The 14,963-nt window shown below is 34.7% G+C and overlaps 1 protein-coding gene across 7 annotated transcripts in view; it reads left to right on the plus strand.

Moving 5' to 3' along the window:
• The window catches only part of LOC149798373 (la-related protein 1B-like), a 142,719-nt gene that overhangs the window by 13,917 nt on the left and 113,839 nt on the right, over window positions 1-14,963 (plus strand). For 2 of the 7 annotated variants that reach the window (XM_089963531.1, XM_089963533.1), the window contains exon 1: window positions 1,832-1,934. The exons of 4 other annotated variants lie outside the window; for them this stretch is intronic. The gene's annotated coding sequence lies outside the window, so the exon portion shown is untranslated. Of the gene's footprint in view, window positions 1-1,831; window positions 1,935-2,041; window positions 2,198-14,963 lie in introns of those variants that run through there. One more of the 7 variants, XM_089963532.1, reaches the window with a different exon arrangement.

Raw genomic sequence — 14,963 nt, forward strand, 5'->3', positions numbered from 1 at the left:
TACTATTTACCCTGTAACCATCAGTGCCTCTTTGTATCAATTATGATTATATATGGCAAACAAATAGAAGCCCAGGTAAAAAATATAAACACATCTGGCAGCCAGTAATAAACTCAGTGCTTAAACTTATCGACAGAATATTCAATACAAATGTTATTTTATTACAAAGTAAGGTAACCCAGGAAACTGACTTTAGATACTTTTAAGTGTGCCGTTGTTGTGTTTTTTCTAAATGAAGTCATCCAACATAAGGAAGCCAACTTTGGTTCCTTTGTATTTTAAGTTTGCCAAATAATTTTTTAGCCATAGGGAAGCCAGCATTGATTCCTTTTTACCTGTATTAACAGGAATTTTCAAAATAAATTGATACAATGGAACAGTTTTGAAAGCAACACAATCTAGTGCATTGTGTACGTGTATTGATATAAGGCTGAACAGTCAATTAGTTTTCAATAGTTTCATCTAAATGTTCCCTATCCATAGTTTATAGTGTTTTATTTTTGACAGCAAGAAGCAGCTACTTCATCCATTATAGGTGTCAAATCATAGCTAAGGGGAAGTAACAGCGTTGTATACATTTGTTTTGAGTAATTATTGTTTCTTCTTTACACATGATAATTTTTTTGTTTTTGTGTGAGTATAACTACTTTTAATCATGTAATGCAAATCTGATGTACATAGAAAATTTTTAAAGTCTGGCCAGTGACCTTAACTCATTCGGCCCTGATCCCGTCTGTAGGTGTGATCAGGTTTCTGCATTCATTGGCCGATCCCGCCTGTAGTCATGAATTGTTTGCTGCATTCAGTAGCCGATCCCGTCTCCAGGCGTGATGAATGTATGTTAGATACAACGTCTCTGATTGGTTAGAAATGGTTTATTCCAAGAACTAAACAACTATTAAACCAATCAGAAATGATTTTACTTTATTTGTGGAAATTGGATTTGTTCAGAAGCAAAAGACTAAAGTTTGAGAGCGGTTTTTCTACACGTGTTCTGTTCATGAAATATCGTAAATGATGGCGGATGGAAGAGTGATTTTTGATGAGAGCAAAAATGTGGAGTTTCTCGGGTTTGATCTTGAAATTATTGAGCAAGCTGAGGAAAGATATGTTCAGCAGTTGAATATTTTGTGAGATTTAGATTTGGACATAGAAGTTTCTGAGATTGAATTGTCCGAAGATGATGATGCTGACAGCGATGATGACGGTGTTCTTGCAAATAAACGTTGCACATAAGTTTGTAAATGCTGTATAAATAAGTTGTGAAAGACTTCGACAAATAGGTAAAAAAATTACATCAATGTGTTGACAAATTCATTTGAAATAAATGGTGAAAATTTCGTGGATTTTGTTTGGATATAAGAAGAGAAATTAAGGTAAGAGTGAATGCATGTGCACAATGTTTTCAAACAGGTAAAAACTGTGGGGCACAAGCAGCTAGACACAGCTTTGTGCTTCTGAGGCATATCAGCAGAGATACTAATAACAGTGCTGGGGTCGAATGAGTTAAACCCACAACATATTCAATCTTCAGGATATCAGTATTTTCAATACTTTGATTGCTTTCACATTTTTCTGCTTCAGCAAGTATTACCTGTTATAGGCAAGCTCATTTCTGCCATATGTACATACACTGTTTAAACACATCTTAAAACATTTAAAGGGGAATAGTTTACAATTTAGGCACCATGGGTTAGGTAAATAATGCTGTAGGTATATTTCATATATATCCCAAATCATACATGGACAGCATATTCTGATACTGAAAACCTGGAACATGATCATTAGAGTTGGCTCCCTTGTTACATTGCCTGTGGGAGTGGTCTTCAGTTGTCTGCCTGTTAATGTGCTGTAATCATGATGGACTGTCTGACTGCTTAATGCACCATATGGAAGAGAAAGCTGACATCACTTCTCACTAGCTGTCATTCCAGGTAACACCATCTTGCAGTCTGGAACAGTTAATTTGATTAATTAACATTAATTATTGCATTAGCTAGTTATATTTAAGTGAATTTTTGGCACATTGTTCAAAGAAGCATAGTCATATACTGTAGTTACATGTACCTGTAAACACACTAACCTAGGACAAGACTTGTGGCTTGCAAGTTTGACATATTACTGGCCTCCTGACATTGCCAGAAAAGGAGTTAAGTTTAATTTCTTCTTCTGAGATAGACAAGTGTATGGATAATTTGTAAGTATGTGACTTTACCGTGTACATGTGGAGTTTCCTTATTGAATTGATATAATTTGTCACTTTTTGACTGATGTCTTCAATATAAATTTAGTTGATGGATGAATCTGTCAAGAAGGAATCGGATGAAATAGTCTAATTTGTCTTGTCCTCTTATTTCCCAAATTTTTTATTCTGCAAGATTGGAATGTTGCTCTTACTTTTTTCTGTGTGTCAGTCTGTCCATCTGTTTATCTTGTTTTCTGTCCATCACAGAGCTAGCTCCTGGGCTGGGCATGTTTTTAATGTAGTTTCTCAACAAGGATTTGTTTTTTCAGCTGCCCTGTTTTGCACGGAAATTTCTTGAAAATTACCAAGAAGATGTTATATTTTGAGAACATTGTCTGTCGTTGTTCTCTTAAGCTTTTGAAATGATTTTATTTATACTTGTTATGATGGTGTACATGTGCAAGAAGTTTTTTAAAAACTTTTTTAGCTGCTTCACACGCTGCTTTAAAGGAGTAGCTTGAAAGTTTACTTTTGAGAATAAGCGTGTCATTCTTTTCTTACCTTACTTGAAGGATTTTTAACTTGCACTTTATAGGGTAAGTGAGTTTGTTGCGGATGTTCAACAGTCACTGTTGTATTGCCTGTTGAGCTGGTGTAATCCTGATAGGTGATGTAATCCTGATAAATGAACTGTGTGCTCAATGCACCATATGGAAGAGAAAGTAGACATGATTTTGACTGGTCGTCATTCCAGATCACACCAGCTTACAACCTCAAACAGGGTAGGTTCATTTTAGTAATTAACATTAGTTGTTCTAGATGGATTTTATTAAAACTTTGTGGGCAAAACAAGTGTGTGGTACAGATGTGCAGTAAGGTCTTGTATTCTTTTTTTCTAATACACCATATTTGGGTAAATTACTTGCAATATGGTCCAGTTTTTGTAAGCCAAGTTTGTAAAACAGATATTCCTCACTTTTCTCTCCAAGCCGTTTTACAGAAGACTGTTCAAAAGAGCGTACCTATGATAGAATAACTTCTGTTAGTTAATAAACACCATTTTACAAGCTGAAGTCAAATATTGGAAACTTTTATATCAATCCATGCTTTTGCAGTTGAGAGAGAGTGCCATGTATTTTGAAAGCTTTGGGTCGGGTTGTTGTGCTTTGTTAAAATCAACTTATGATCTTTTGTATGGAGTCAACATTTCTGCCATATTAAACTTATTCCTTGTTCATGCTATTCAGGGTGGTGTAGCGAGAGTTGCAGGATGAGATGCGGCATGCAGTTTAAAAATTACATGGCTAATAAAATATATCATTTGTGCATGTAAAAAGGGGATTATGAAAATCTTGTATATTAAATTGAGTAGTGTTTTAACAGTTGGTGAGCGAAGCATTTGTTCTGATTTTGGCTTTACTTTTTGTTGGTGGCACATGGTGTTTTGTGGAAGTTTTCAAGGTAGGAATTCCATATGTACATTTTCCTGAAGGTACCTAAACCATTGTATGAAATAGATGTGTGTGCATGCAGTCCCATTTGTGGCTTTGTTTTTGTATCTGCTTGCAGTCCTACTGTGTCTTGCATGTGGTCCTACTTGTGTCTGCATGCAGTCCCATTTGTGGCTTTGTTTTTGTGTGACTGCATGTGGTCCCACTTGTCGTTTTGGCTGTGTCTGCAGTGTTTCCCTTTGCCATTATATGTTGGAGACTTAACACCCCACCAGATTTTAAATTTGGGATGGCATAGTAGTGCCCAATATACCCTAAAGGTAACATTAGGTTTCTTTATCATCTGTTGCATTCTACTTTAAGCAATCTAACTAAAAGTTGTTGGCAATTGATTGGTCAATTTTTGACAGGCACTTTCAACACATTATTGTGCCATGGAAGTGGGATCTAAGTGGCTTCACAAGGATACCAAGGCAGCCAAAAGAACAGTTTTGTTATGTGTTTTTATTATATAAATCTTGATCATGTACTTACTGTTGATGTATCAATCAGGGTTGGTGGATTTTTACTAGTTCATGAATGCTAATCTTGGACTTCATGTGTTGTTGTGGGGGTTTAACGCCATTTTTCAGCACAAGATAGGCTATACATGGCGGCCAGTATTATTGGTGGAGGAAGAACCCGGGAAAACCCCGGAAAGAACCACCGACCCACGAGAAGCTACAGGCAAGCTTTCTCAAATACCCACATAGGCCGAACCCAAACCAATGCAGACAGGTGAGATGGCAGTGATTTGTAACGGTGAGTGCTTTGGGCCACTCGGCACATCGAGGCACCTACTTGATGGGTTTGAGATGGTTAAATCTTTTTGTGTTCTGAGCAGGGCCAGTTAATGCTGACAACCACAGGCCTATGAGATAAGTTACATTTCCATATGTCATTAGTTTTATTTCTTTATGAGTCCCAGTTGATTTTCTGCCATGCCAGTTGAATTCCGTGTGAGCTGGCCCTGTTGGTCACTGGAAAAATGTTGTGTTGACCCCTGTCTGCCAATGGAAAAATACGTTATGTTGACCCCTGCCAGCCACTGAATAAATATGTCGACCCATGCCAGCCGTTGGTAAAATGTTATGTCGACCCCTGTCTACTGGTAGTTGGCTATTTTTATTATGTAGATTTTTATTTCAGTAATGGACAATGTAGATATAAAATCATTCAGTGGCAAGCAGTTGTTTTGGCTACCATATATATTCACTTATTAAACAAGCCCAACTGCAAACTGCAGAGACTCAGATCATCTGTTACATAATGTACCAGCAGATCTGGATCTGCATTTTGTTAGGAGTAATCAGTAGAGCAAACAACATAGACCCTGATCTGCAGGTGCAATATGTTATGGCAGATCATGATCATTGTTGTTTGCAGTTTAACTTGACTATACAAGTATACTGTATACTTTTACACTACCTGTCCTACTAACCGGTAAGTAGCAGGGGTATATCTTATACAAATTTTACAGACAAATCATAAAACATATGAGATCCATTTTAGAAGAATAGTTGATTCTGCAGTCTAGGTGATGGTCAGAACAAGTGTTCTGCAGTCTAGGTCATGGTCAGAATGAGGAGTCTTTGCTAAATCATTAAATTAATCTTGGAGACAATTACAGTGTAGTACAAAGTAGACATAATGCAATTTGGGGAGGGTGGGTGTGGGAAGAGGGTTTATTTCTTTGATTTCAACAATCTTGTTCACTTCTTGCTCCACTTCCTTTATAAGGGATTATTTCAGGGACTTTCAGGAGCCTAAAATAGGTCCCATGCCCAATGTATCCCCAATTCCAATGTACACCATTGTGTTGACATGCTATTATTCATAAATACCCAATGTACATTGTTTCAGAATCACTCTGACTCTTCTGATACTTCTGAATGTTTTATTTGCTCAAGGTTCAACCCTTTTTTTTATATATAAAAAAATGGACATGGACCTTAATCCCAATTTCCTTCAGAAGAAAAGCCCCTCCCTGTGTATAAATGTAGCCATTTGCTTTTCTTTTGGATTCACCTTGAACTAATAAAGGAGCTTTGTTCATTACCTTTTGTTCTCCCATCTTTCTAGCACACACTTATGTATATCAACAATGCAACACTACAAGGGTTACTACACACTCATAAGATCTTATCTACCAAGAAGTTATTATTAAACACTTCACTAGTATTACCTGTATTAAGTATAATATCTTGTCATATGAACTTTACATGCAGGGTACACATATGACTAGTGTAGTGTCTTTATGGAACGAGGGCCAAATACGACTTGTGCCTTATGACCTTGACCTTAATGTTTCACAAACTGCCATAGATAAAGCATGGGAGATGACAGATGTTGTAAGCCACGAACATCATGTTATTCATCTCACTTCTGGTCATGTCTACAACATCTTTAAAATGGGTATATATAAATATGGCTATGGGTTTAATTTGGAGTTGAAGAGGTTTTGATGTGGCTTTGTCATTTTTCACGACAGAAAGCATGCCAATGGTTCTATTACTGTATAAAAAAAGTCAGTAATTAATAACACAATAAAACTTAAACTGATGTGTAAAATCTTATTGCAGATTTTGTTAGTAATTTTTTTTTCCTTTTTGGAATTGCTTTGGCATATCTGGAAACTTTTTTACTTTTTCTTTCTAGATCTTTAATGAATAATTGCTTGAACATTTCACCAAATCACAGACATATGATTTGAAAAATCGAGATAAAAAATTTTCCTCTTTACACATAAGGGTGCTCAGTATCAAGCTAAGTTTTCTCTTCCTCATCATGTACTGACCACAGATTGAAGGAAGAAAAAAACATATAAGTGAAATCTCAGTATCTATCCAGGTGTTATGCTGGACACAAATATTGGCCAGAATGACTTCACTCGCTGGTCTAATGGGGTGAAATGTTGCACATGTAGTGGTTTATAAAAAAAAAGTTTTTTGCTCACATTTTGATGAAATTACAAATTATCATTCATTTATGATTTTAAATAACCATATCTGACTAAAAGAATGATTTCTATTCTTTTCTCAACTTTAATTTCATGTGTATCATGATACATCAATGTATTGTCACACATGATGCAGTCTGTATCATGATACATTGATTTATTGTTACGAACACAATGCAGTCTCAATTGGGATACATCAAAGTATTGTCACCAACAAAATGCAGTCTGTATTGGGCTACATCAGTGTATTGTCACTCATGATATAGTCTGTATCGGGCTACATCAGTGTATTGTCACATGATGCAATCTGTATCAGGCTACATCGATGTATTGTCACAAACACAATGTAGTTTTTACTGGGATATATTGATGTTTTGTGACAAACACACTGCAGTCTGTATTGGGATATATTGATGTTTTGTCACAAACACACTGCAGTCTGTATATATTGATGTTTTGTCACAAACGCAATGTAGTTTTTACTGGGATATATTGATGATTTGTCACACACGTGTTGTTTTTACTGGGATATATTGATGATTTGTCACACACGTGTTGCGGTCTGTATCGGGATATATTGATGATTTGTCACACACGTGTTGCGGTCTGTATCTGGATATTCCAGCAGTAGAACATGTGACTCTTTGTACAGTCAATTGTCAGATGCTAGTGTTTGTTGAAAAGAGGTCAAAAGTACATCACTGATTCAGACTTTAATTGCCTATAAATATTATTATATATGTTCATGTGCCACTCTGATATTAAAGACAGTTTGAGATAGAATGTGTTTGTTAATTATTAATTTCCTCTCTCATTTCCAAGAACATTACCTTCCAGACAGATTCAAATGAGACATTACTCATCTACATTGAAAAAAATTAAAACAGCATTTTGTCATTGCAGTTCATAAAACTATTGATACATTTTATTTACTTGTATATGCTGTTGCTGCTTTTATTCATTATGTAGGTGTAAGTAATAGATTTATGTTAATTATTATCCAGATAATAAAAGAATCATCAATTAAATATCAGAGTTGTTCATCCTGTTATGCGAGTTACAGTTTAATGACAGCAGTGCTTTGACAAACAATATTTGGCAAGTAAAACTGACAGTTATCTTCCAGCTGTTATTTTATAGAAGGTGGGACTAGACCATTGATCCGTAACAAATTTGATGTGAGAATGAAGCATTTAAAATTGGGGGTATTTGTACGGTAGGATTGGCTGTAGACCATCATGTTAGTCCTGTATCATTGTATCATATTGGCTGAGAAGGTAGCACAATGTCAGTAGGTATTATTGAACCGGTACTTCTCAAGCTGTTTTGATACTTTCCCAGAAATACAAAGATCCATCTATCGCTAATGTTTCTGCAGACAAAATTTCTGTTATTTACATGGTGTGGATATATCATGTACAGTTGTTGTTAATTGCCTAATATAATTTATGAGTATCTGCTTGGACCATAACTATGACATAGCTTCCTTTTTAAAAACATCAAGTGTCAAGGTCGCTTACTGTCAAACACAAAAGTGATTCTGCACAACAACAGTCTTATTTATTTCAGACCTGAATCAATTTTTGTGGATGTCACTGACTGAAAGAAGAAAAATGTTTTTTTCACAGGATGGTCAGTTATTGACCATGTACTTTACGGATTTAATGGATGACTTAAAGATTGGGCAGGACTTGATCATGTTGATTATGGTGTCGAAAGTTAAAACAGTCTAGGTCACTGACAAGATTTTAAAAAATGATTTGGTGCTTGCACTTGAAGAGTTGCGATATAGAAGAGGCCAGTTAGTTTTGAAGTCAAGGTTATAGTCTTTGGGGCTGGACAAATTTAAATTTTTACCAAAAGAAATTGATTTTTATGCATGATTGTACTGTTTCATGCCTAAAATTGTAAGTTTTACTACTGAAAACTGCAAGATTCATTTTTGAGGCATAATACAGTATCATTGAGCTAATAAGGATGGGTCCGGCATTGGAATAGATGAGTTTTTTAGGAGCCATTATTTAAAATCAGATTTTTATTATACTTATTAAATAGACCTACATTTGTGTCATGAAGATCTTGTATGATCATGAGCAAAATTTGTGCAGAATATTTTTACGACCTTGCATCAGTCTTAAATTATCAAGAAGTTGCACCAGTGTTACAAAGTAAATCCGAGTGTAATGATGAGGTAATCATGTATCCTTGGCTCCGCTTGTTATAAATGTTAACTGAATTCCAACAAAATTTTGCTATGTCTTGGTAATTAAGTTTACATTATCATTGTCATTGACGGGTGTTTTAAAGTGAGGTCTTCCTTGCCTCTGATTGAGTGAGTTTGTTACCAGTCTAGACCCAGAGGCTATGTGTCATCCAAGTGGTATGGACTTGGTAAATGGGTTTTTATTGTCAAAATTTTGGATGACTTCGATTATGAGCAGGGTCCTATCTGAATTATTTTATCATTAGCAATGAAATGTTTTATCAGGATATGGTAAAATAGGTCAGATGAACATGATATTAAGTTTGGGAGATAGTTTACACGGTCGTATTCTTAATTCGTAACCTGCTTAGTGAAATGGTCAACTCTGTAGTTACAGAAGTGGGTGAGTTATATTGTGAACATTTGTGTCTCTTATTTCAGCTCCTATATTTCAGCCCTGATGCTGCAAGAAGGGCTATGTTTAATATGTCAAACTTCGTTATCTTGGGAATTTTTTTATTGTTTCTTTCTTGAGGCATTTCGTTTTATAGAGTACCATAGTGTGCTTTCAAGCAGGATGTGTCATTATGAAGAGATAAGTGCTTCAGGAACTTTGCTCAAGTTATGTTAAGTAAAATGCAATATTTAGAACACAAAAAAGCTAGATGGATAGATGTTTAGAACACATAAAAGCTAGATGGATAGATGTTTACAACACAAAAGCTAGATGAATAGATGTTTAGAACACACAAAAGCTAGATGGATAGATGTTTAGAACGCATAAAAGCTAGATGAATAGATATTTAGAACACATAAAAGCTAGATGAGTAGATATTTAGAACACATAAAAGCTAGATGAATAGATGTTTAACATGTAATTATTCAGTTCTCTTATTATTGTGGCATATAACAATAGTAACCTGTTGTCAGATATATGGAATATATGGATCTTGAAGGTAATATCAGTGAAAATTTAGGTTTAAAATTACAAGTCAGAAATTTAAATTTTCTGGGATCGGAATCCTTAATTTTAAATGTCTTGTTTCCTCCATAAAACTGATATTCAGATAACAGTTTTGACAAAATTTAAGTAAGGAGTTTGTATTGTCAAGATTATGGATGGGTTCAGTAGTAATAAAGGTCTGATTGGTGGACTGACCTCCTTGGAAAGTCCCAGTTCAGATCCAATTTTGATGAGATTTTGAATATATGTTGATATCCTTTTAAACATTAATGATGATGTACGCATGTTACTGAGTTGATCGTCTGATTGGCTGAGCTTATTACCAGTCTAAAAGAAATTTCTTACCTGATTTTTGGCAGACTCAAAAATCAAAATGTGGGCTTACAGCATCATGATCTTGAGCAAGAGTCATTTGTACTAATTAGGTGATGCTACCTCTGGTTGGCTGAGCTTGTTGCCTCTGTAGTCTGTATTAATGATCCGATTTTTATATGCCTGGCATTAGTCTAGTGTATTATTTTGTGATGTCCATTGGCAGGTTTGGTTTGTGCACAATAACCTGAGTTGCCAAACATCGACAGTTGCCAAACTTTATGGATGGCATGTGCTTGTGGTGAGGAACTTTAATAGAAGAAATGGTCTTCTCATGATTTCCTGGCAATTCAATTTGGCCAGTAGAGCATCAGTTCCTTCAAGGGATTCTTGTTATATCGAGCAAGACCTATGCATGTATATGAGGTGATCTTGGATTGGATGAGTTTTATTTAATACTTGAGAACCATTTTTTGGGATAGGCTTTTTGATCAAACTTGATACATAGGCCTACATGTATGCCATCAAGATCTTTTTTGAATATGATCATGACTGAAATTAGTGCATAACACTGTACCTTGCATCAAATTTACTTTACGCTAATAACTGTATTTTGGATCTGATTTTGATCCAACGTGTCTTATGTTATCAAGCAGTTACATTATTGCTATAAAGATCTCTGCATAATAATGAGGTAATCATGTATCTTTGGCTAAGCTCGTTATAACTATGGAGAGCGAATTCCTACAGGAGTTTGCTCCATTTTGGTAATTAAGTTTACATAAATCAGTGCCATTGATGGATGTTTTAAAAGTGAGGTCTGCCTTGCGTCTGATTGGCTGAGTATGTTGCTTATCTAGAGTAGCTCTCGTAAAGTTTGTATGGACTTTTATCATCAAAATCTTCAATAACTTTGATTATGAACAAAAGCATGTCTGAATAAATTGCTGTATCTTTAGAAATAATTTTTATCCAGATATGGTAAAGTATGTCAACTGGGTATGATATTATGGTTGGGAGATAGTTTCATTGTGTTCTTCATACACATGCTTAGTGAAGTGGTCAGCTGTGAAGTTATATAAGCAGGTGAGTTGTTTTAGGACCACTTGGGTCTCTTGTTTTCAGCTACTGTATCATTGGAATTTTTTAATTGTATTTTCTTGAGGACATTTTGTTTTATAGAGCAACCTAGTTTGCCTACAAGCAGGATATGTCAACATTGTAAAAGATAACTATTTCAGGCTGCTCAAGTTATACTATTAAAAGCAATATTTAGAATACATAAATGATAAATGCATAAAATAATCATTTGTTTCATTATTATTGCGGCATATAACCATAGTAACCTATTGTCAAATATATGGATCTTGAAGGTAAGAACAATGAAATCTCAGAATTCATAACAATTTCAATTTATAAATTACAAGTATGTGATTACATTTACTGGAAAAGAATCTTTGGAAATCAGGATCCCTAATTTTTAAATGTGTTATGTTTCCTCCTTGAAATTAAAAACTACTTTCCATGGTTCCATTTGGTGTTTTGCTTACCTGGTGGCATTTCTTTTATCTAGGTACAGTGCAACTCCACTATAATGCGCCCTGCTGTAACGCGAATTTGGATATAACACAGTTGTGGCATGGCTCCTGAAATTTTGTATATTCATTTGTACATGAAAAAATATTTTTTGTTCAAAGTACATGAAACCGTGAATAACAAATTTATTATCATTATGGGGAAGAGATCGCGTATGAATTCAAATTTAATATGATTGTGGCGTGTTTCCTGATATTTTAAATACATGTATGTGTATATTTCTCGTATGGGGAAAAAATATTCGAATATAATACGATCGTGGCTTGGCATCTGAAATTTAATAATTTCATCAGTTTCTTGAAGTGTTATGCCAAAATAAACATTATCGGAAATGTTACTTGTTACTGATCCATGAGTAAAGCCAGTAAGTCGTCTTTGTGATTGTCTTCAGTTAATTCTGTATACCATCGTTGCTCAAACAATAGCCGACATGTGTTTCTTTAAGTGCATACACAAACAAGCATCAGACAATGCATTGGTTGATAAAAGATTCTCACAATTTAATAAACATAAAAAAATGAAAGCTGCCAACATGTTTGCTGGGCTTGGCAGTGTTATTAGATGCAATCAGTTGACCAGTAAATAATGTCCACTTTATTAGCTGGAAATTGAAAGGGTATGAAATTGTACATGCATTCAGCTTTTTTTAAAAAGTGACTCGTGACCGTTGCAGGCTTACTGCACTTAGTTCTCTGGTTTTACATGGGTATGGTGTTCGTTTATAAACTCGTAATTAATTTCTTATTTTTTAAAAAATATTTTACCGTTATGGAAAAGCAAGTTCACAAACACAAATCATTCTTTGCACTTTGCGCCATGATTAGTTGAGTAGTTTTCACACGTTTCTTTTGATAGTCACAAAATTTGAAGTAAAAGTTATATGCACGCTGAAAGCATGTGTTGATTTGTAATTATTCTTGTTGTAGTCATTCAAATGAATAGGCGTACAAGCGTTAATTATTGGAAATTTGCAATGGATAAATGTACACGGAAACGCATATGAGAAAACTTGAGCAGTATGAAATTTATACTGACACCATTCATAGACCCTGGAACATAATGAACTGTACACGTGCTTCATCTTTCTTAACCTAATTTTGCTGTTAATTTTTCCATTGAATTCAGACACATAATGATGTGTGACAAAATTATTGAATAGTTTAAATATATATGTAATTTTTGCAGTGGAATTACATATTTTATGGATTAATTTCAAGCCCTGATGGTACGATATCAGACGGCAAGTAAACGGTGTTGTTACTCTGTTCATGCTATATGTAGATGTTGAATTCAGATACAATGATCAGAGGAGAAAATGTTGAATATTGTAAATCTGTGTGCAGTTTTTCAATGGAATTACATGCATTATAGATGACCTGAATGCCACAATGGCACGATAGTAAACGGTGTTGATACCCTGTTCATCATATACCGTAGACATGAATACATGTATATGTGCCAATGAGTTGTTCTCTCAAAAAAGTAAAATACTGTAAAACCCTGCATTAACGCGACCCCAATATTAACGCGATCCATTTTTGTGGACCCCAATTATCGTGTTATAGTGGGGTTTCACTGTATTGCAGAGATGTACATGTGATGTTGTGTTGGTCATGTATAGGACAAACAGCATACCTTCTGAAGGGTCAACCCTGCCAGTGTCCACTCACTGTGGAACAATTCTTGTGGAGTGTACCAAATTGCAGCTTGAGTGATAAAGTTTGTTCATGTGAAGTCAATTAGGGAACTTGTATACCATATGAGAAAATCTTTTTTGAGAGGATGCACATAATTTCCCTTTAATTTCCATATTGTTTAAGTACACAAATAAAAAAAACCAAAAGCTCCAAATTTTTCAGGAACACACAATATGATCATGATCTTTATGATTTATTGCGTTCATCATTTCTTGGGTTCGGCCAGTGTGGGTATGTGAGAAAGCTTGCTAGTAGCCTTGTGGGTCGGTGGTTCTTTCCGGGATCTTCCCAGGTTCTTCCTCTACCATTTATACTGGCCGCCATGTATAGCTTGTCTTGTGCTGAAAAATGTCGTTAAATCCTACAACAGCAGCAGCAGCTACATTCATCCTTTAGACAAGATTTATAATCCAGTTTATGTCAGTAAAAAGCAAAAACAACTTTATCAAACATCAGAAAAAAATGATCTGTAGCTTAATTTATAGGATCAGAAAATGACAGATTATTTTAGAGTATGACAGTTTTTAAAATACGGGCCATTTATCTACACTGTATTGAAGATGTCATTTTGAGTGGCTGTTGGTGACATCAATAAAGTGATGCTATTTTGTCACGGTTTTTGTGAATCTATCATCCAGCACCACCAAGGAATGACATTCTTCTTTGAAGTCAGCCGATGTATTTGTTAACAAAGGTCAGTCTAGAAGTACATACACTTGGTTCCAAACAGGCATTGAATGGTGCTGACCTTTGATGGTGGTTTAAGGGGTGATGTTTCAAAAGAATATTAACTTCTGAATGTTCCAAACAGGCATTGAATGGTGCTGACCTTTGATGGTGGTTTAAGGGGTGATGTTTCAAAAGAATATTAACTTCTGAATGAAAAAGTTTCTTCTTGTAACATAATAAGGTATTGTAAAGCAGATAAGACATTAGATTTTATATTTAAAAAAAAACAAACAAATATTGGACTTCTAATATGGACTGAGAAAGAGTGAGGTTAAAGTGATATTTTCATGTAAAATTGGTTTATAGCATTATATAAAGTAAACCATAACATTTTTATTTTCTCATTAATTCCATGATGCTGCATACAGAATAGGAAGTCCAATGTTTAGCAGACATAGCTATGACAAATTTTATTAATACACTACAAGCATTCCTTTTATTAAAAAAAATGCATCCTCCATATTTTTGATGTAAAATGAGTTTATTATATGCAAATATGTGAGTATGCATTGTAATTTTTAAATTTACGTAACCCATGACTTCATTCTTCAGTTTGAAAAAATTACATTAGAGGGTGTGCATTGCAATTATCTTCATTTTGAAAACCATCTATGGACAGACTGTTGATACTGCTTTTTATTCTGGAGCAAAGAAGCAAATTGCTGCTTAGCAGTGCCTTTTTAATTGAAATTTTTAAAAATGTAATTGGGTTATTAACCTGCTATTATTGTGCTTTTCTTAACTTTCATATTATTTCTGTTTTAGTTGTATAGTTCAGTTTGGTCATTAACATAAATGAACTAAAAGCTTTAGAAATATAATAGATTG

Source organism: Sinohyriopsis cumingii, chromosome 6, assembly GCF_028554795.1.
Source record: "Sinohyriopsis cumingii isolate HCF-2022 chromosome 6, ASM2855479v2, whole genome shotgun sequence".
Lineage (NCBI taxonomy): Eukaryota > Metazoa > Mollusca > Bivalvia > Unionida > Unionidae > Sinohyriopsis > Sinohyriopsis cumingii.